Source organism: Macrobrachium nipponense, chromosome 22 (assembly GCF_015104395.2).
Source record: "Macrobrachium nipponense isolate FS-2020 chromosome 22, ASM1510439v2, whole genome shotgun sequence".
Classification (NCBI taxonomy): Eukaryota; Metazoa; Arthropoda; class Malacostraca; order Decapoda; family Palaemonidae; genus Macrobrachium; species Macrobrachium nipponense.
In genome coordinates, this window is record NC_087213.1 from 30,009,594 (window position 1) to 30,034,593 (window position 25,000).

General features: G+C 35.3%; 1 protein-coding gene and 2 non-coding genes across 3 annotated transcripts in view; 1 reads left to right on the forward strand and 2 right to left on the reverse strand.

Moving 5' to 3' along the window:
- LOC135198568 (solute carrier family 13 member 2-like) overlaps positions 1-25,000 on the reverse strand; it is a 189,416-nt gene that overhangs the window by 152,076 nt on the left and 12,340 nt on the right. The window lies entirely within an intron of this gene.
- Trnah-gug (transfer RNA histidin (anticodon GUG)) lies at positions 5,641-5,712 on the forward strand. The gene has a single exon. It is a non-coding gene; the product is annotated as a tRNA-His (tRNA).
- On the reverse strand, positions 9,875-9,946 carry Trnah-gug (transfer RNA histidin (anticodon GUG)). The gene has a single exon. It is a non-coding gene; the product is annotated as a tRNA-His (tRNA).

Genomic DNA, 25,000 nt, shown 5'->3' on the forward strand with positions numbered 1-25,000 from the left:
TATTATACAGGGTGATCAAAAAGTACCCTGTTTGCAGCCTAACTGGTAAGTGACAATGAATTGAATAAGTGTTGTTTCGTCTTCGTTGCGCATCAAAAGTTTGACAAGGAATGATTATCATCATCGAATGATTAGTAGATGTGGACGCCAGTTCAGATGACTAACCCGAGTCAATCGCTTCTTTTCAACAGTTTCCAAGAGTTACTCGTGCTCAAGAACAGCAGAAGAGAAACGAGAGAGAGAGAGAGAGAGAGAGAAGAGAAGACGGAGAGAAGGAGAGGAGAGAGGAGAGGAGCAACCCAAGTCATTATTAAACAGGGTGATCTAAAAATGTCCCTGTACACCTAAGTCTTTATTGATACAACACTTGAGTGGCAGCATAACCCTTAAGATCTATTTTATTATTCTGCTGTTTGATCCTTAATAAAAACATAAAATATTAATAGTTTACATTTCATTTTATTTCAGGTCTTAATTGTTAACAGTTATGCTGCCACTCAAGTGTCGTGTCATAGAACATTAGGTGGCAAGGGACTTTTTGATCACCCTGTATAATGACTTGGTTGCTCTCTCTCTCTCTCTCTCTCTCTCTCTCTCTCGCTCTCTCTCTCTCTCTCTCTCTCTCTCTCTCTCTCTGTTGTAAGCAGCTTCTTTGAGCACGAGTAACTCTTGGAAACTGTTGAAAAGAGCGATTGACTGGGTTAGTCATCTGACTGCGTCACATCTATAATCATCGATTATGATAATTCATTCCTTGTCAAACTTTTGCGACGAGGCGAACACTTATTCATTCATTGTCACTTACCAATTAGGTGCACAGGGACTTTTTGATCACCCTGTATAATACCTATGAAGTAATTGGACTTTCACATGTTACAGGCTTAAGTTTTAATTTGATTTCCCTACAGAATTTTCATAGAAATTGAAACTAAACTAACCAGGCGTACCTAACTGAGAACATGTAGCGCGGCACCTGGTGAAATCATACCCAAAACAAACCCCAAAAGAGACAATTGCCTTCAACTCGGACTCATCCATTTCCGGCGACGCTAAATCAGGTACGGCGATCTCACTCTCATAAACATCGATCAGTCCCTAGACTCTTTCCATCCTTCCTTATTCTGTAACCAGGAGGTTTTCTTGACCATCGACGTCGTTCTAACCCCAAAAGCAATATGCAGCGAAGCAAGGTCCGCATAATTAACATAACTTTGGGGGAAAATTAATTAATATGATATAATGGGTGTGATAGTCATAAATATCCGGCACAAAGGGCGTCCCCGGCATGAATACACGAGCGACCGGCAGTCACAGTGATCAAAGTGAGATCAATACCCAAAGCAGAATATGCTACTGTGTAATCTGCAACAGAAAAGCGAATATAAACGTGCCGGGAAAAAAATTGCAAACGAAAACAGCCATTGATATAATGTAGTCAAGACATCATGATGCAACATTCGCAGGCCTCAAAGTGTTTAAATACAGTACTCTTCATGACCGAATGGAAATGCATTCATTTAATGTGCCATCAAACGAGTACAGTTTAGCGCCGAGTCCCTCTCCATAGTCATGGTTCTGTTTCAATCCTAGCGAACACATTCCAGTACTTCATTTCAAGTGATAGTTAAGGCTTCCTCTACCATATATTTTCGGGGCAGTGAACTCGAACTTTGCTCTTCTTGCTCTCAGGATGACTCGCAACTTGAAAACTATTAGAGCATCATGAACAGACCATCTTCCTACAAATTCTTTCAGACCTAGTGTTTAAGGGTGTCTAAATGTATTGTTGTCTTTTTTATCTACACTTCCCTTTCTGTTTAGAAACAGGCATCACTTTTCATCCTGCTCCACAGGAAAGGGACAACTTCACCCCTTTGAACAACTGTTGTCATTATAAACTTATTCAGACTACTTGCTATTTCTTTCACCGACCACCTGTTCAACTGTGGACATTCTGTTCTGCAGTGCCTGTTCATGACGTCAATGAAGACAATCTTGTATGAAATTCTACCGACCAAACTAGTTTCTTAATACCTTTCTTTCCTGTGAGAGCCAGTTCACGTCGACATTACTGCATCAAGCAGCAATTTTTATTTAATTCAAAATACATCTCATCACTGAATGTTTATACCAAGACATATGTGTACGAATATAATTATATACATATATATATCATACATATGTATACATATACTAGCTAAGCAACCTGACGCTGCCAGGGAAAACTTTGGAATGACCAATGATAAACTCTCTCTCTCTCCCTTCACTCTCTCCCTTTCCTGATGCAGTGCTAAACTCTAGTTACATTGTCCCATTGTCCCGTATTTTTGGACATTTTATATTTCACCAGTTCTCAACCCCCCCCCCAACCCCCCCCCCCCCCCCCCCCCCGTCTTCCTATTGGGCCTGAACTTGGACGTGATAGGTATCAGTTCATAGCACAGTGACCTCAAAAACTATGGATTATGCACTAATAGCCATCATTTTTCATATTTTATTTTTACACCTGTCTCGACCCCCCTTCCTATCAGGGCTGAACGTGGACTGGATCCAAAAGGGCTATCAGGATTGTTTCACTTTCATCTTTCAGATACCTTGAAAAACTAAAACTATGTTATTAGACACTAATATCTGTGGTTTTCGGTTTTTTTTTTACATCCACCCCCTTCACACCCCTTCTCAACCCCCTCTCCCTATAGAAGCTGAACTTGGACTTCAAAGGCATCAGGCGTGTCACTATCCTCTCAGCGACCTCGAAAACTATAGATTAGACACCAATAGCTGTCATTTTCGGTTATTTTTACACTTCACCGCTTCATATTCTTCCCCCCTTCCTTTACCCAACCAATGGTCCGATCTAAAGTCTGTTTTCACCATGACCTTCCCCGGTTTCATATTGACTTACATTTAAAATCTCATCAAAATCGGTCAAGAAATGTGGATTTGTATAACATTCATATATATGTATATATAACATATATATATATATATATATATATATATATATATATATATTCATATATATATATATATATATATATATATATATATATATACATTTTGTATATATATTTATATATATAATATAATATATGTAGCAATGAGTGTTGTCAAAGATTCCTACGCTTGGCATCCAACCTTGATTCGGCAATTAAGGTATGAAAGTGTCGGCTACCTAACTTGATCTTTATTTGAAAACACCTTTTTGGCGAAGGGCCCTAATTGTGATATATATATATATGAATATATGTATGTAGTATGTATACATATATATTGGTATATATAATATATATATAAATAAATATATATATATATATATATATATATATATATATATATATATATATATATATATATATATATATATATCACCATTAAGACCTTTCTCCGAAAGGGGGATGTTTTCAAGAAAGATCAAGTTAGGTAGCTGTCACTTTCATACCTTAATTGCCGAATCAAGGTTGGACGCCAACTGTAAGGAACTTCTACAACACTCAATGTTTCATATATCCACGATCAAGGCTCACCAATAGTGCATTGAGCACACCACACAAACTGCGCTGTTAGCTCTATCTCCTAAGCGCTTCACCTTTTCATCGACTTACCTTCCTCCATCTCTCCATATGACCAAACCATCTCAAACAATAATCTACTTTTCACCCAAGCTAACATAGCAGGTTGAGATGTACACCCAGGGTTTCATTTTTCTTGTAAACTAAAAGTCACAAATAGGCCCGTGATTTGATTATCAGCTACAGCCATAAGGAAAAGTTTAAAAAAGACAACAATATGCCTTGAAGATGTGTAAATTACGCGAAAGTACGTGGCAATTTGTCGTTATTTTCCCGTGGCTTCAACTGATAATGAAATCACCTGCATATTTGTGATTTTGAGTGCATATATATATACATGGTATAGGGATATGGCAATCTAATCAACTTCCCTTGGAACAGGTAATCACCCAAGCGCGTCCCATGGTTGAGCGATGCAGTGCTAGACTCATTTTTGCTACGTCTGTATATTATTGCACCTGACCTACTGCCCATCAATCTATTTAGCTGTATCTGGATTTCATCGCCTGCTAGTCAAGAAAAAGGGAGAGTGGGCTAGCAGCTTGACCTTGAGACACGAAAAGACACCAGAAACTGTACCATTCTGGCTTAACCTCCTCAATGAAAAAGTGTTGTGTGTAAAAATCTCTCTCTCACTCTCTCTCTCTCTCTCTCTCTCTTATATATATATAATTTATATACTAGGTGTGTGTATGTATAAAAAACCATCTAACTCTTTCTGATGCCCGTAGGTGACCATCTGAAAAAATCACGTGAAATATTCCCAGGCTATATCTAAGCCATGTCCCTTTCATCAAAACCACATTCTCTTTGTCGTGTCTCTTATCACTCCACCCTGCCACCTGACTCCCTACATCCTTCTTGAAGCTTTCTTCTCAAACTAACAAAAATTTTTTGCTGGTTTATTGTGACACCAAGTTTCTTGTTTCGTATATCATTACAGATCGCACTGGACTTACTTATAATCTTACTCTCGTTTACAATTCAGTTTTTTTCCCTAAAGTATTACTCATCCCGCCCACTGTTCAATTTGCCTTGTTTTCATTGAAGAGAGAGAGAGAGAGAGAGAGAGAGAGAGAGAGAGAGAGAGAGAGAGAGAGAGAGAGAGAGAGAGAGAAATTTGTTACAGAAAAAAATAACTGTCATAAAAGGAGACCGAAAAAGGCTTAATCAGAACCTTCGATTTAATTACACGACGGCAACGGAATAGCTTTGCCGATACTGGAACAAACGAACCTGGTGTGATCGTGTGTTCCCTTCAGCTTTAAATGACTTCTTGATACAAGTAGATTTGAAATGTTTTTCCATTTAATCGGGTGACCTTGAGCAAAGAAATTATAACGTGAAAGAGCCATTGCAAAAGCCCAGTACATATAAACGAGTAAGAAGGTACTCAGACTAACTAAACAAAGACAAGAGGTGCCTATAATTTACCTAAATGTTTCACGTGTTAAACAAGGAAAAAAGTTACGTCCACATTTTCTTCAGACAGTCATTCTTAAAATTAACAAAACATAACCAGCACTTTTGTAGATGGGAACATATAAAAACTTTTTAGAAAAGGTTAAAAAAAAAAACAGCACTGCTATTTTAAGTCTCTCGGCATACACCTATCCTCAAAATAACCAATACGTTAGCATTTCTTCATTCTTAACCTTTACTCAAGAAAATCTGCTATGAACTTTAGCAAGTACTGAACAAATGGTCTCAGAGGAAACTGTTCTTAACTCTTTTCAACTTGTACATCACGTGAAATATTGACAGAAACCCACAAACAATACAAATATATCCTCCGTGGTTTCCCTTGGCCTTCCGGTGTAAGTTTTACATAAGAAACGAATTCACGTATACCCGGGAAAATCTGATGAAATATACTTTTTCTACAAAGAGAGAGAGAGAGAGAGAGAGAGAGAGAAGTAGAGAGAGAGAGAGACTGAAAATAAACAGAGAACGAAGTTGACTGATAGCGGGCGAGTCCAAAGGGTAAGAGTGAGTCTGGCTAGGCGTTGCAAGCCCAGCGGTATAGCCAATCTCTGTAGAGCTACAAATTTTCGTCGCGCTGTCGGCGGCCGTGATCGTATAGTGGTTAGTACATTGCGTTGTGGCCGCAATAACCCAGGTTCGAATCCTGGTCACGGCACACAGTAAGACTTTTCCACGAGTCTTTAACCTGGTACCTTTAAGTTAAATTTGTTAGATGAAAATGGTCTTAGCTTGAAAGAAAATCCTACAAGAACATTACACTAAGCCATTTCAAAGAGTAGAAACGATTGTTCTATTTGTCCAACAAAGCAGTTATAGCTGTCCTTCATTGTTACCTGAATGTCTCAAAATAATAGGTCATTACGGTAGATCTAAAGATTATACGGCAAATAATTAAAGTGCGACATTAAAAAGAAAGTACCTCACTGCTCAGTGCAGTAACAGAAGATGGAATTACTCAAACAAAGCACCACTGCCACTGCTATTCAGTTGCCGAAAACCAAAGTCTACAAATCAACTAAAAGACAAACCACGAAGTGAAATAAAAAAGAAAAAAAAAAAAGCATCAAAGTCATCATCTCGTGCACCAGATACTAAATGTAAGTTGTAAATAGTTTTGACAAGCAATATATTTGGCAGTCTACTGATCAAAAGTTTTTTGAGAGTGATGGTACTGCTGGCTTCCTTAAGATAGCTGGGAAATGGCTTTGATAATGCATCCATGGTCATACCTACTGCCACCATTAGTTTTTTTTTTTTTTTTTTTTTTTTTTTTTTTTTTTTGTTTTTTTTTTTTTTTTTTTTTTTTTTTTTTTTTTTTTTAGGGGAGGGGAATGGGGGAAGGGGGAAGGAGGGGTGGATTGGTTGAGACTACTGTTAAAGGTTAAGAATCAGAATTTTTGTTTCGTGATTTATTTCTTCGGTATTATATCAACTTTTAATTTTATTTCTACCTAATATACAATGTTTAAGGTTAGCACCTTATTTTAGTACGCCTTTCACATACTTGTATACTATAACCTGCTCTTTATCTAAACTGAAAACTAAATAAAAGTGCTATCACCATTATTATTATAAGTAACAGGTAATCAGGAACCATATAGTAGAAAATTCGAGTGAGAGATTCGTGGTGGTCAAATTGTCCATGACAGGGATAAGAAGAAAACAAAGGAAGAATAAATAGAAAACTAATTCGGTGGTACATTTAAAGCAAAAAATCCTCTGTATATTCCGAACGAGAACTACTAGAAAAGTTTTTATGCGTCTCAATAAAATTAAACGATAAAAAAAATGCACATTCCCAATAATGCAAGTACTTGTATCTTGCTCACACAATCAAAGTTGGTTCATACAATATGTCGAGTTACAGAAACAAAATGAAATGCTATAAATACACAGCTGAAGGATCTCGGTCGAAGATGAGGAGAGGGGTGTTTGTCTAAGTAATGACCAAAGATTTTGAAATATTAATTACAGTTCATAATCTAGTCCTAGATGTAAAAAATTATGTAATCTGCTATTATTCGGATAGATCCTTCTTCAGCATATCACACATAACATAGGTGACAGCACCTGTGTTATTATTACGTCTTGGCTTTGATTTCGCAAAACCTACACTAATACACTCATGAGCGATGAATGAAATATCTCTAAGGGGAAATATTATTAACTATCTCTGACATATGGACTGGCTAAAGAATAAAATTTGTTAATATCCGGATAAATCTGTCAGCATTTAATATCTTGGGAAAAATGAGTAAGTAGAGAGAAAAACCGAACAAATTCAAGGAAATTTAGAGACTGATGAGGAGCAGGTCCAGAGGATGAGTGATTATAGTGACTCAGTATCAATTTACAGAGGGTATACATGTGTCGAGCCTTGTTACGGCAGATGGAAGGCTTAGCTTGGCTCCATTTAGTTCATGGTTGAAAATGGCCCCGGCTTTGAAGAAAATCATCAGTGCAGATAGAAGAGAGCAGACGTTTCCGATATATCATCAGATCTCGTCTTAGAATATCCGTTTATGAACGATAATAAATGGGGGATATGAAGTTTAAGCCACAAAATAAGCGCTGGGACCTGAGGTCATTCAGCGCCTAAAAGGGAAATTCAGAGTAAAATGGTTTTAAAAGTATAACATGGACAACCTCGCAGTTGCACTATGAAACAATTGCTAGTAGATGGTGGAAAGTAAGTTGGAAGAAAGTAAATACGAACGGTGGTACAGTAAAAGTAATGAAAGTTGTTACACCTGGGGGTCTTAGGGACGCTGCAAAGAAACTTTAGTAATGCCTAAACTGCAACGGTGATGGCATTGGCCCCCTACTGAGAAAAACTCTAGTAAAAGCTAGCATACGTGAAAGGACTGATTAGTTTTGAGATGGTTCAATTAAATGAAAAGAATGGAGACTGACTGGCTGGTGAAAAAATGGCCAATTCGGAAGTACTGGGAAGGAGGGAAGAGGGAAGACCTAAACAGACTGGACTGAATAGACCGAGGGAAGAGGGGCTTCAACATCCGGAAAACAAGAGCGGGATTATTTGTTAAAGAGGCGAATGGCGCAGTGTTGTGTTAGAGGTTACTTCAGTATAAGTATAGGTGCACAAAATAGCAAAGGCCGTGGAAGTTTTCTGCCGATAACCGGGAGCTGCCTCTACTGATAAACTTTGGCTTTTTTTTTAAGTCAATCTGTTTTCAGCAGAACTATAAACTCCGCTGTCATTTAATACAATCAAATAGTTGTTAGACTCTTGCAGTAATCCTGGTTCGGATCCTGTTCATAGCACTCCTCGAACTTGGTCCCTCCAAGTTCGAGGAGTGAAAAATGTCATAACTTTGCGGAAAAAAATGGTTTAGCTTCGATTTCCTTGTATCCTTTACTTTATTCTTTTATGCATTCAAAGTCTTGCGAAACTAAGAAAAAATATATATGCTGCTAAAGTGAAATTGATATTGGTTGAATCTAATCTTCACCATCCTATCTTAATTATAACAATATCTAGCCTTTGGCAAAAATGTATTCAAGATGCATTCTATTCTTGATCCTTCTGGACAGAGTCGAAGGAAAAATGTTTCTTGCGAATCAATAAATCAGTTCTTACTTCTCACTTAAATTCAGTCCAACTGTTTAATATAATCATTTGTACCTTAGATGGCACACTTCCAGCTTTGCAATTTGCCGTACGGAGGAACACATCCTGCATTACTCAAAATTATAGATTTCCGCTTACCCAGCAGATGATGCACGTTACGTATTAAGGTTATAGAGATATTAAAGAATCAAGCAATGTTCACAACAATGTACCTGTCTTACTAAGGACAGTTCATTAGCCGTTTATACTGTTAGTTGCAAGAGATTGCCGAATGTATTTATAACAACAATTAGTAGACAATGAATATATTTAATGAGCACTGACAGAGTGGATGAACAAAAAATAGAGCACAAGACTCCTGAGAAGAACGAAGTTTGTGCCAAAACTTTAAAATTACCAACATTGAAAAATATCCCAGTAGCACTAGCAAACTTACTGAACAAATTTGCACGGGGCTTAGAGAAGTGAAATAAGGAAGCATTTCTTCTTAACTTGGGACGTGTCAATGGGTATCAAGACTTGACCATCGGGCTATCAACACGAGAAACAGAGATGAGCTTTGGCCCCTGACATCTAAGGCAGCGACCAGAAAGCCTTGGATTCCTTTTGTATTCGTTCAAGCCTTTTGAATAACCAGCGTGTGGGAAGAGATCACAAGAGCACTAGGCCAATTAAGACGTATGGCCCGGGGTTGATCAAGACGGAATTGTTTCTGGAAAAATTCCAGGGTGTCAACGTGTTCATATCCCAGTGTTTAGAAGAGTAGACGTGAAACATAAAAGTGAGATGCAAGCTGTGTGTGAATGGAGAATCATGATAAAGGTGGGATAAAGAAATGAAGCGAAGAATGTCTTTCACCACATAAAGCTTCTGATCTCTTATTGATGATTACAAGTCTAAACAGCCTGCAAATGGATTTGCTTTAATCTGTAAGAAATTTTTAGTATGATTATTCCCGCCACTCCCGCTCACCCCCCCCCCCCCCCAAATATTTATATAAAAAAAATTACCTTTATCAATGCGCGTTTAGTTCAAAAGTTATTCACAACATTACAATATTGATGTGACGATAGCTTACCAGTAAAGGCGACAGCAGCAAAAGCAAGATTAAAGAAATCATTCAGTGTTCAATCGTTCAAACAGATGACTGTAACAATGTTCTTTGAATTAGGCAATGTAAATGAAAAGCTCGTCAATTCATTAAAACAAAATAAACCCTACCTTGTGCCGTGACCAGGATTCGAACCTGGGTTATTGCGGCCACAACGCAATGTACTAACCACTATACGATCACGGCCGCGGAGGTAGCTATCCAAATAATAATACTTTCTACAACACCGCAAACTTCCGTAGCATGACCGTTTTGCTGTAATAACTGTGAAGGCTTACACGTTACTAGTCTATGCGTACTATTGTAAGTGATTTAAACCAATTAATCATTTCTCCATTTACGATCGTACATAAGAGAGAGAGAGAGAGAGAGAGAGAGAGAGAGAGAGAGAGAGAGAGAGAGAGAGAGAATGTGAAACCATTGCTTTTCTGATGAGTTATCTTCCCTTTCTGAGCTAGGTAACGCAGGCAACGTGAAAGAAAGACCTAAACTGAATATTATTTTTTCTTTGCCTTTTGTTTACTTGCGTCTCGATAGATATCTCAAGAACGGTTAAGCAGAATTGGGTGAAAACCTGGTATAGTATACTTTCAACATATGGCATGTCGAGAATATGATTTTTTGGGGAAATTTGCTTGTTTCAGTGAAACCATCACTTTCATTGTGAAAGATGGGAGTTCCAGGCGGATTAAATGCTTCACAGCAGACTAGATATTTATGGTTTATTTTACATAATACAACTATTAATAATTAAGAATATTTATTCACTGTGTGAATGGCCTTGGCTGATGTATCCACCCTCTAATGAATCCTGGTTATTATCATCATTATAATACATTGACTAAGTAAGAAAAGTCAACAAGAACTATTCACTTCTAACGTCATCATAAATAATTATTGCTCATGTGCGATTTAGGAGGGAGGGGAAACACGGCCAGCAGAATAATAAAATAAATATGAAAATAGCTTGGCGTGTTGGTCAGGGCAAGGGTGGTTCGTCGCGTTGCTATATCAAATGTTCTCAATCATTTGTTTGGCTTTTGAATGCACTTAGGACCTAAGACCTAAATTAATTCAGCGTGTATAAGTTTTCCATTTTTCAAATACTAAGAGCTCTCACAATATTTCCAAACTAGGAGAGGATGTAAAATTATGCATATGTCTGAAACGTGGCACAAATTCGAGCGGAACTGGGGCCAGTTTCTCTTTAAAAATTCACGTCAAGCTAAGCTGCACTCGGGTTGCTGAGGTCGACATCAAATACGATAAAATGAACATGGAAAAAAAAAATAACCGACTAAAGTAGCATAGGTCTGCGTACATTACTTTAAACTATTATTAGTACTGTAAGCAGGTAGGGAATGAAGTGTAAATACTTTTATTGTGTAACAGGGAAAAAACCGACAGAAATTTTAATATCTTAGGTGTAGGCTAGGATGAGTCTACAATATGACTAAGCGAAGAATATCTCTGAAAACTACACAACCCACATCACATATTACACACACACACACAAACACACACACACACATTTTATATATATATATATATATATATATATATATATATATATATATATATATATTATATATATATATATATATATATATTTATATATGTGTGTGCGTGCGTGCGTGAGCGCGATTATCCCATGAAAGATCCCAAAAAGGATTTAACTCGGCAAACAACAAAGTCACAAGGGTGTAAAAAAATAGAGAATTTTTTACGTTGCTGATTATCGCTAATGGAATGATAAAAATGCCTCATTACAAATTACAATAATTATGGCCTTTTATATTGTAATTAATTACTAAATTGTAAAAATTCTATATCAATAAGCAGCAATCCAGATATGACGGGAACATTAAAGAAAAGCATCCATGTAAAAGAACTATCACCAATACCAGGCCCGTACCCAGAGTTTTTTGTGGAGGGGGGGCGTTGTTTTTTCCAAAAAAAACCCTGGACCTTTTCTTCTATAAATATCATTGCATGTATAGGTATATAAAAGATGAAATACTGAAAATGTTATTTTAGTTACATTAAGAAGAAAAAATTAGATATGAGGTTTATTTTTGCCCTTCTACCCGATTAGATGTTATTCAAAGTATTGACTTTGGTTAACAGAATTTTACTTGAAATTACTTACAAATATGGTGGCCTATATCATATTCCTATTATCACTTGTATTTCCTACTGCTAAAGAATGATGTTTATCTTTAATAACAAAATTTATAAAAAAAAAAAAAAAAGAGAAAACTTGCCAAAAAAAACATAAGTTTGTAAGTACAGTTCAATGAATAGGATAGTCACAGAAATATGGAATTAATTCATAAATTTTTTTTATTTTTTGGGAGGAGGGGTCGAACTCTGTAACAGGCCTAAATACAAAGCCTGCTGTAAGCAACGGAATATTTTTCCACATTTAAGTAGCTCTCTCTCTCTCTCTCTCTCTCTCTCTCTCTCTCTCTCTCTCGTTTCGTAGCTTAACTTATACAGACATTATATTGAACTCCCCATTTTATCGGCTATTGTCCCAACAAATAAGAAACAAAACCAATATTAAAAAATATTGAACTTAGAATCACATGGAGAAGGGTGACCATACTTCAACAAATTAACATAATGATAGAAGGGAGAAATTTGATGAGATATGGAGATATCGTTGATTAAACAAAAGGAAACAGATGAAGGGAAGAGAGAAATGTAGGGGAATAAAGGAGAATCGGTGATAAAGAATTATTAAAGGGGTAAAAGTACGATCTGTGTTTTCCCTTGTTCCAGAAAACAGGGGAGGACACCGAAACTGTGTCATGTCAACGCTCTGTAAGAAACGTCTCGAATGGAAGGGTGTGATCAATATGTTATTCATATGAATACAGAGCTTAACATACACAATATATATACAAATACATACATACATGTATAATAATGTCTGTAACTATGATATAAATCTTATATGTAAATTGAACGATTGTATGTTTGTATATCGGTTTGTATGAAGTTTGTATGTTTGTGGGCTACAGAAATCCGAACTGCTGGACCGATCTAGACAAAATTTGGCAGTGCCCATTATTTGACCGAACTTAGACACGGATAAAGGCGACAGACGACACAGTAAGAACTGATTAAAAGGGACAGACAGCATAGCAATTACCTAGATAAAAAGCACAGTTACCACAGTAATTATATACATACACACACACACACACACACACACACACACACACACATATATATATATATATATATATATATATATATATATATATATATATATATATATATATATATAAATGGATGTGTGCATGTGTGTATGTTCCAGCATAACTAAAACGCATTGAGCAATTTCAACCAAACTTGGTATATATAATATGACTTAATATCCTGAAAAGAATACTGTGGGGGTAAGACATCACTGGTACCAAAGGGGGGGTGGGGGTAGGGGGTGGGAGGGAGGCTACTAAAAATAACCGAAAATCAAGATATTCTTCTAATTCATAGTTTCTGAGGCAACCGAAATGAATGGTGACACTCCTGTTGCGCTTGAAGTCCAAGTTCAGCAACGATAGGAAGGGAGGGGGTGTGAGGGGTGAAATATAAAATATCAAAGATGCTAAGCTTGTAACAATTGAAGCAACTGTCAGGCTGGGTTGGGAAGCTAGTACCTGGATAAACGTAACAGAGAGAGAGAGAGAGAGAGAGAGAGAGAGAGAGAGAGAGAGAGAGAGAGAGAGAGTTTATTGGTTGTCATTCGGTTTTCCCAAGCAGTGCCAGGTTGGTCAACTAGTACCTAGATAAAAGGCACAGTCACCACAGTAAGAACTGGATAACAGGGACAGGCATCACAGTAATAGCTGGTTAAAGGGGACAGACAGCACAGTACTACTTCGTTAAAGGTGTCACAACTTATAGCACATAATACCTGGATAAAAGGGACAGTTAACACAGTAATAACTGGTTGTAAAATACAGACAGAAGAGTTACACCAGGATAAAAGGGACAGGCATCACAGTAGTACCTGGATAAGAAGGAGAGACAGCACAACAATACCTGGATAACAGGACAGACAGTAGAGTAATACCTGGCTAAAGGGTACAGACAACACAGTAAGGGACAGAGAGTACAGTAATATTTGGTTAAAGATGATAATCAGTACAGTAATACCTGGTTAAAGGTGTCAGACAGAACAGTATATACTACTTGGATAAAAGGGGCAGTACCACAGTAACACCTAGATAAAAGGTAGAGTCACCACAGTCATACTTAGATTAGAAATAAAAGGGACAGTCACTACGGTAATACCTGAATAAAAGGGACAGACAGAACAGTAATGACTGGATAAAAGGGACAGTCATCACTGTAATTAGTGGATACAGTCATCACAATAATTAGGGGATAAAAATAGAGTCATCACAGCAATAAATATATAAAATAAAGGGACAGACAGTACAGTAATGCCTGGAAATGCACCAACGACTGTTTAGAAGGTGAACGTTCGCATGAAAAAGTACAAATGTAAGTAGAACCACCAACTAAAATCCTTCCCCTCTCTCTCTTTTCTCCCCTCCCCCACCCCTCCCCTTTTTCCCCTTTCCGTTTCACTCCCCTTCCCCTTTTCCCTCCCCTACACGTAGTGTTAGACCGCTAGTTCAATAATATATATATAATATATATATATAATATATATATATATATATATATTATATATATATATATGTGTGTGTGTGTGTGTGTGTGTACTATATTTGGTTGATGAGTATTATGTATAAATTAACTAGTTAACTAATCCGAGGTGATTCGCAGGAAAAAATTAGACAAGTCCATTGCCATATTCATCCAGACAATGCTGAATAAGGGATAAAAACCCCGTGCAATGAACTTCCGGAACAAATATATTTTGTGTTTAACACAAACCGTTCATACCGTCGTCACGCACTTTTGCGTCAATCTCGCCCTTCCTGGATGTGGAAACCGTCCCAGCCAAACATTTTTCCCATGTCTAGAGAGTATTTTTTCAGGTCCCCTCCCTCGCCTTTTTCTTTCTAAAACTTCTAATTATGAAAAGTATTCACTAACCTAACGTCTTCTATTCTTTCTATATGAGCAAACCAAACCATGTCAAATAACTGGTTGCCATTTCATTTATCTCTACATTTCTGTTTCATTTCTTCTTAATCCACACAGAATAACAAGTTAGTCTAATTAGTGGAACATTAACACTTCATTTCCATAAAGATGTGATGATCATCATTAATCCCCTCAAACACTTTCCCAACTTTTTTTTGAGTTAGCCACTTCTCTTTTTCAAAACCTTGTGCTATGAAACCTTGCTATCCTCTGCAATCCAAGGATTCTGCAATGCATATCATCTCTTCCATTAAATTTGCTGTCAGATACCTGCATGAAGTAATTAATTTCCAATCTTCCTATCGTTAAATTTCATTGCTCCTGCTTGGCCTCCATTAACGCACATAAGTCACTCTCGCTTACATTCCCTTCAATTTTCCTTTGCAGACACTTTCAAACTATTAAAAGCTAGTTTCTTCAACCTCTCATCATTATCTCCACTCAGTGCTGCATCATCTACCAACATCAACCATTCTACTCCATTTACAAGCCGTTTTCTTATTCTAGCAGTTTTCTTATTCAACTACTTTGTCCTATTGCATCACCTGATCCATAAAAACATTAAACAGCCAATGCAACATATACACAACGTTGCATCATAGCCACTTACGTACATCAAAGCAGGTCGCTCACCAACCTACATATTTCCGCAACTTTTTGATACCATTCATTCCCAGCACTCCTTAAATTGCTTCCCTAACGATTCCATCTTTAGTTGTTTCAATGTCCACGACAGATATGCAATATTTTTCCCATTTATTTTCATGATTTTCATGTAAATTTTTATAACGTGTACCTTCCTCCTTGTCTGAACCGAAACTATTTTCCCCTTCCAATCTTTCTTTCATCAGTATTATCCTGTCAATCAAACTCCACCGCACACTTATCCTGGTATACTACTTGACATTCTACCGCATTCTCCTTTACCCTTATGCAAGGAAAAAATTAATCCTCTCAGCGATTCCTTTGGAGTTTCTCCCTAATTAAACATGACTCACTTACCGCCGTCAGTCTCCCAAAGATGCTTTCATCACCATACAGCAGCATCTCATTAATGATCCTAGCAACCACGTAGCTACTCCCTTCCGTTCCTAAGCCTTTTAACTGCCCGCCTTACAGCCAAACCAGTCTTTTCCATAAATTTCTCAAAATAAAAATTAACCTTCTCCATTTCTGCATTCTCCGCTCTAGCTCTCTTTTATCCTCCATATTCAACCTCTTTTCAGAATAGCCACGCCATTGCTATAGGATTGTATTCTTTTCTATCGGTATCTCTTCGTTGGCATTTTTAGTTTTATGATCAAATTGCTCGTTTATCTTTTTCTCTGCATTTACCTCCATTAACAACAATTCTTCTCATTCAAGATATTCACTTAGATTTACACTCCAACTTTTGTCATGCCTTTCTTTTTATTCCTCATTTCATCCTTGGCAACCCCGTTCTTCCTCTTATGCAGATAAATAATTATTTCTATAGTCCTCAGCTGCAATTCAAACCATTTTTTACCCCCATACTACTCACTAACACTCACTGCTGACTCTGCAACCCCATCCCCCAATCTTGACTAGCTCTCACAGAGGTTACTACTCATTCCATGACAGTGCCTTGACCTATAGCCCACTTTCATCTTATTCTCCCTTGCTTTTTATGTCACTCATTTATTCTGATCACGCATACTGCCTCAGTTTCAGCTTTTCCTCTCCTATTAAAATTTCCCCAAATTTTCATTCTTGCTTCACCCAAGAAATTGTTAACTATAATCCCATTTACTTTGCTTTCACCGTTTCAGCCAGCAACTTGCTCTTATTCTGAGACACTAATTGATTCTCACTATTTGCTCCTTCCAACGTGTACCTACTGCTATCCTACTTTGGAAAGCAATTACTTCAAGCAATCAAGCCCCTTTCTAGATACATTTTCATAAGCCTTAATCCATTATCATTCACTTTAGGAATGCCACACCTGCTATTTCTTTCTTTAAAAAAGACAGTTCTATTTTTCATTGAAGATTAAAGCATTAATTCAACTATGACCATTTACTTTATTTTCTTCTGCACGATGCCATTCGCAAAGTAGCTAGTCAATGGTAAAAACTGAATTTATGTAACAGAGGGGAATCCAATTAGCAAATAAATAGGCAGAGGTGGTACTGTCCTAACTATACTCTAGGCCTACATAAGTGGACAATATTTCAAAGTTTACCAAAATAAGATATTATTTTTACAAAGAATGGTTGCTTTTTATTACGCTTCAAAAGAAAGGTGACATCTGAAACTTGGTCGATTTCTGACAGATGAGTCAGACAGATGGTCCTGATCGTTAAAGGTCTCTCTCTCTCTCTCTCTCTCTCTCTCTCTCTCTCTCTCTCTCTCTCTCTCTCTCTCTCTCTCTCTCTCTCATCTTGGACTGAAGGGTATAACTACTGTTTAGTATTATCATTTTCTCTCCATTATTGCTATAATTTTCTTTTTTTGGTATTCCTCTTCTATTGCTTGTATTTGAAGAGAGAGACCCTTGAATGGTCGGGATCATCTACCAGGCCCATCCACCAAATTCAGGAAACCAGTTTAAGATTAATGACTTTGCAAGCCAATTGTAAGATAAAATAATACTTCGTAAACCTCTGACATTTTACTCGCCGATAAAGGGCAGCGTATGGTCAAAAACAGTACTGTCTGACTATTCTCATCTTACATTAAATTCTATAGATCAAGTTAATAAATTAGTCCTTTCTCTTGACATGAAGTAATGGGGGGAAACGATATTCTACGGAAAAAATATTGATCATGATGATTAACACTGGGGGACACACACACACACACACACACATACACACACACTCTCTCTCTCTCTCATATGCATATAGTGTATATATATATGTATGTATATAAATATATATATATTGATATATATATATATATATATACATATAGATATATATATATATATATATATATATATATATATATAGATTATTTATATATATATGTATGTATGGAGAGAGAGAGAGAGAGAGAGAGAGAGAGAGAGAGAGAGAGAGGAGAGAGAGAGAGAGAGAGAGAGAAAACTGTCTCAGTGTTAATCATCATGATCAATTCAATATTTTTTCCTTTGAATATCGTTCCCCATTTACTTACTTCATGTATATATATATATATATATATATATATATATATATATATATATATATATATATATATATATATATATATACCGTAGAGTGGGGGAAGTGCGCACCCCCTGGGGTAAGTGCGCACTGAAGTAAGTTATTTTTTTCAATTGTCAAAAACAGGTTTACATTTTTTTCTTTTTTCTTTTATCACAGTTTGAATATGAGACAGATTTCCTGATTCAACTTTAGCAAGTGTTACCCAACTATCTCATTAAGAAAATAGACCACCACGGCTTAGTACAGGGAGAACGGAGCATTGAAAGAAATTTTGGACGAAACGGGAAGTTGGAATGCTAAGGGTTAGTTACCTAACAATAAATTTCGCTAGCATGCTCTATTTATGCTCATTAATTATGTATATACTAAGGTAGATTAGGCTATAATTATAAGTTGCTAGGTCTAAGTATTAATGAGTAGTGAGTCATGAATGAAGGGTGGGGTAATTGCGCAACTTTTCATGGGGTAAACGCGCACCTGCTGGTTTCATCACTAATCACCAACAAATTGCTATCTAAATGAATTGGTTCATGCCTTATAGCCTATATATTCAATATTTCGAGCATAACAAAGCAGAAAAAATCAAAGTCAATGCAATTTAAATCTCATGTTTTTACAAATGGTGCTACACTACTTAGACCTAGCAACTTATAATTATAGCCTAATCTACCTTAGTATATACACAATTAATGAGCATAAATAGAGCATGCTAGCGAAATTTATTGTTAGGTAACTAACCCTTAGCATTCCAACTTACTGCTATTGTTCAGTGTTTGTTTCATCCCTACTTTATTAAAAACAAAGTTTACTTCATGGCTTCAGAAATGCCTGGCATGGTCGTGCGTTGAGAAATACATTACCTATAGTGCGTTTACTTTTCTAAGATCACTAGGGTGGGGCCAGGTAGAAAAGGCAGAGTTGTCATATCTACAGGTATGTAAGTCCCATTAAATTCTTACCGCAGATATAATCCTTCTTAGGAGGATTCACTGTAGACACTGGGAGTCGATGGAAAGGGTTTGCTTCTTCCCTGTTAACTTTTTTTTTTTTTCCATTCTCGATTCTACTTAGCTATTCTTTCTTTCTCTTTCTATAATTGTATATGGGCTGAGTGGCCTGTTGGCTCCGGTGATTGGACTTGAAACATAAATTCTTAAGTCAATCGATCTATTATGCCCTTGGAAACGACAACCACGCATTACTTCTCTGCATAACATTTTATCAAAATCATCCAAGTCAGTCACAGGATTCACTTTCTCTTTTCTTGAAACACTGGAGATTCCGCTATATTTCCTTTCCCGCCTCTCTTGCTTCTTAAGTCTACGAACAGTCATTTCTAATACTTTTGTTGCTTCAGATGTTCTCTGGATAGCCTTCGAAACATCAGTTACAGGATCTTCCAGATGTTTTTATAAAATGAAGTATTTCAGGAAACTATAGACTATTTCCTTGGCCTCAGTGGTGGGTGAAGACGTTTACGGGAGTCATTTGGCCTGGGCTGACCATACTGTTCACAGTGGGTGATCGAGTGCGAGTATCCTTTAATGATATTGACCATGACCTTTTAAATCCTCTTAAAAACCATAGGTACCCTGAACTCAGATGTGGCATCGCCGGGGAAAAAATATGCCATATCTTCATTTTCATTAGTGAAACTGAGGTTTTCACGAAAAATATACGAAATAATATATATTCAAAATATCTGATGCAAACAAAGAATCACAATTTAAGAAATAAAAACTATTTCAATAGACTCCATAAAGCTAATATGATTACCATAACGTGAAAATTGCCAACGTAAGATTTCTGTACAGGCCACACCATAGCGATCTTAGAAAAGTAAACTCACTATAAATACATCATATTTTTTGGTTAAAGTCCTTATTGTGTGATATTGCATCTAAGGTATGCATAGAATTGTTAAAGTAAGTTTAAGTGTGCTTAAATTTGAAAAACAAAAACATAGTGCGCACTTCCCCCAAACCCTGGGGTAAATGCGCACCCTTATATTTTTTGCACTACCTACCACATAAATATTTTCATAAACATTTCAATTTGTGCAAAGGTTGCCCTATTAATAAACAATAAAAACATGTCTCACTTTTTTCAGTTTCTTTCTAGAACTCTTACCAGAGGTAAAAAAATGACAAAAAAGGTGCGCACTTCCCCCACTCTACGGTATATAATATATATATATTGTGACGAAGTGGCGTGAGTATCTGGGTCTGGATACCATTAACACTTGGTGCGTGAAATAGTCAAAGATCTGTGTCTGGACACCATTAATATTTGTTAACCCAAATTGCCAAGTATCTGGTTACTACACTTACCATTTGTACTTGCTAATACAAGAGACCCTTTTATTCCTGGGTCTGGGACACCCTTTGTACTTAGGGCACAGTTCATTCAAGTACCTGGTTGTTACTTACCTCACTACCGACAGACACCTGACCCTTCATCACAAATACTAAACGACTGAATACTCTAAAGGTAAGAGTGATCCCTTTTTTCCAACTGAACAGTCAGAAAACAATCAGTCTAAGTTCATTAAAATATGTGTGAGGTAATCTTAATTAAAGGGCATCACTCGTGCAAATTCAAATTTAAGTATTTCCCTAATTCTGTTTTATTTGTGGGAAACGTCACAATTATCACTCTATATTTCTACCTAAACAAAATAAAATATAGCTGGTGGTTCAATGAAATGCTCATATAAATTTTAAATACAAAAGTTTATTTCTAAATTCAAAATTTATAAGTGAAATTCACAATCTCAGGGAAATTGTTATTACTTGAAAGCAAAAGTTTAATTAATTCTTGAATTAATTCTTAAGCAAAATTAAATCAAAGTTTATCAAGAAAATTAATTAAATTAAATCATAAAGCAATAATTAAATTTGAAATTAAATTTAATTAAATGCAAGTTAATTCTCAAGTGTAAGATTCAAAATGTTCACAACAGAATATTGATCAAACTAATTAAACAAAAATAAAGACAATGCAGAAAAACATAATGCATAATATGAAAACAATTAAAGCATTGACAGTACACACACTAAGCATATAAAAATGTGAAAAGAACAAAGCAAAAGATAAATGCTTAGAATGATAAAAATTGAAGTGCACTTCACAACATTGTAAAAAAATAAAAATTACCTTTACACAGCTGCAGCGTCAATCAAAAGGCCTGTTACAATTTTACACTTTTTCACTATTTTCTTGGGCGCCTTCACAGATTTAACAAAAATAATAATTATGTTCAGATTCCACAAACAACACATATATTACTAAGAATTATATAAAAATGAGTGACCAGCTCGTTACATTAAGTTACTGAAACAGCCTCGCGACCGAGCGAGAGAGAGAGATTTTTAGAGAGAGAGAGAGAGACTATCGCACGCCGCTATGTCTCAAAGCGAATGAATGGTTCTCTCTCCCCATAAACGATTATCTATAGTGAAGGCGAACATAATTACGTCATCTCTATAGGAATAGCTATGAATAAGGAGGCTCCCTTGTTCCATTACAGGACCTACCGCGATGACAAAAAACTAGCTTAGCTCATCTATTTTCCAGGGTCTGGATAACATTGCGGCTTGGGGGGTCTTACGCTTGTTTGCGCCGATAAAGAAATCACCTAGCTAAGACATTCTCAAAGTGCGAATACGACTCCCTTCAAAAGGCTCCCATCTAAGCTCTTACGGTACTACAAAATGAAAAGTGGATCACTTAAGGCATGTTATCTTTAAATTTGGGAAATCTGAACACAGAAACAAACATGTTCATACCATGATACACAAGTTCTGATGTGAATTAATCATATTACCACAATTATAATTGCATTCCAAACTTACATTATAAGAATATATATATATATATATATATATATATATATGTATATACATATATATATATATATATATATACATATATATATATATATATATATATATATATATATATATATATATATATATATATACTATATATACATATATATATATATATATATATATATATATATATATATATATTATATATATATATATATATATATATATATATATATATCCTGCAATTCCACAATGGTCCCGTGGGTGAAGTTATTTAAGAGATCCTCACATGAAAATGAAAGGAGGTACCAAGACTTTCAACTTTTATTCCAAAGTCATCTTTGGAATAAAAGTTGAAAGTCTTGGTACCTCCTCCTTTCTATTTTCATGTGAGGATCTCTTTTGTACTATATATATAATATATATATATATATATATATATATATATCCATATATATATTATATGTATGTATAACTGAATCACGAGAGTTTGGAACGTGATATCCATACCATATATAATATATATATATATATATATATATATATATATATATATATATATATATATATATATAAGTGAATGCCACAGGACAAAATGATAGTCAGAAATCCAAGCGCTTTCGTCTTTACTAAGACATTGTCAAGGAGCCAATGAAATACAATTGGAGAGAAAGGTCTCAGGTACACAACAAGAAAAAAGAATACCAGATGGTTAATTGTCAAAGGGTAAAAATTAAAAGAGATAATCCAGGATTATCGAATATCACACGGTCACAAACCTAAACAGATTTGACCCTAACCGAAATTACAAAGTATCTTTACAGTCCAAAACATGTAAAAACTGAAAATATTAATTTTGTTGCTTATATTTATCTACAACTTTTTTCATTATGAAAGCATTCAAGTTTAAATAAACCAAGACTTAAATTTAGAACTTTTCTATTATTTGACTTGATGAAACAAGATTCAATGATATTACTTTTAACTGTGTCATTACATGGGGATTAAGGCTCTTGCTTGACTCCAGTTAATAGAATTATCTAAATCTCTCATATGTACGAATAATGCATTCGATATTTGCCCAGTTCTCACAGAATATTGATGCTGTTTGAGACGTTGTGAAAGAGATTTACCGGTCTTTCCGTAATAGATTTTATCACACTTTTTGCAAGGAATTTCATATATGTAGCATGGAAGATCTTTAGGAGAATTTTTTATTACTAAACTCTTGACATTAATATTACTGAAAACAACATTCATGTTAAAAAGCTTTAAAATTCTAGGAATATCTAAAAACCTTACATCATACGGTAATTTTAGAATGTTATGCTTACTAAATTCAAGTTTGTCATTAGTCGAATAAAATGTTTTTCTAGCTCTTTTCCATGCCACATCTACAAAAGTCCTTGGGTATTTAAGTTTCCATGCAATATCATACTGAAAACAACATTTATGTTAAAAAGCTTTAAAATTCTAGGAATATCAAAACCTATGCCCTGATGATATCAATATTTGTAAAGGTACTGTGTATGGTGCTATGAGTAAACCTTCTCCCCCTAATGTACCCTTGAGATTTCTCCAGGTTTTTAATAAAATTAAAGAAGACGAAACAGTGAAAGTGACAAAAGCAGATAAATCTAATGCAGTGGTAATAATGAATAAAAGTGACTATGTAATAAAATAATGACATTGGTAAATGATACTGATACTTATACGAAACTGCGGTCTGACCCTACACAGGCAGTGAACTCCCATTTTAATAAACAAATTAAATCCATTTTGAAGGGCTTGGACCATTTAATTAAACAGTTTACACAGCAATGCGCCTACCTTAATATCAATAATATCAATAACCCTATCAGACCAATAATATCAATAACCCTATCAGACCAATCATTAATTCAGTGGGCTCAGTTACGTATAATTTATCTAAATGGCTTGTAAAATTTCTTACTCCTTTGGTAGGAAACATTTCTAACACGAATGTTAAAAACAATGTTGATTTTATAAACAAATTGAATAGTTCAAATTTGAATTTTTATTTTAATATGGTTAGTTTTGATGTTGTCTCTTTATTTACAAAAGTGCATGTAGATGACTTACTTGAATATTTGAAAGATGAATTAGAACGTCATGACATTCCCTTAAGTGTAGGAAACCTCATTAGTCTCATAAGGCTATGTATCAAAGAGAGTAAATTTTGTTTTAATGGGGAATTTATTGTACAAAAGTTTGGCATGGCTATGGGTAATCCCTTATCTCCTGTCCTTAGCAATATTTACATGGAATTTTTTGAGACAAAACTCTTACCAAGAATTTTGCCCCAAAAAGTTATATGGTTTAGGTATGTGGATGATATTTTCTGTATTTGACCAGTTCACGAAAATATCCAGGAATTCCTTAATAATCTCGATTAATTTAGTATAATATATATATATATATATTATATATATATATATATATATATATATCTAATAAAAGGGGCCCATAAAAACACCAAAATGTAGAGAGAAAAGTACTATATTTCAGAGACTGCTGTTTTGGTGCTCTCTCTATTCAGGTATATGAATGAGAAAAGTTTACAGAAAAGGTGGTATTTATACCAAGAGATTCGTCCACAAGCAAGCCAATTTAGGTCACCCCGCTGATAAGGAAGATTATCAGCGGGGGTGACCTAAATTGGCTTACTTGTGGACGAATCTCTTGGTATAAATACCACCTTTTCTGTAAACTTTTCTCATTCATATACCTGAAGAGAGAGACAGCAGTTCCTCTGAAATATAGTACTTTTCTCTCTACATTTTGGTGTTTTTTATGGGCTCCTTTTATTAGATGGAATTCTGTTGTTACAGAACATTTTTACCAGTCATATATATATATATATATTATATATATATATATATATATATATATATATATATATATATATATATATATATATATATATAATATATATATATATATATATATATATATACATATATATATATATATATATATATATATATATATATATATATATATCGAGCTACAAATATCCTTTAATATCTAATTCGCTCTACCTCGGAATTAATATATTTTCATATGTGTTTTAACCTTCTCGATAG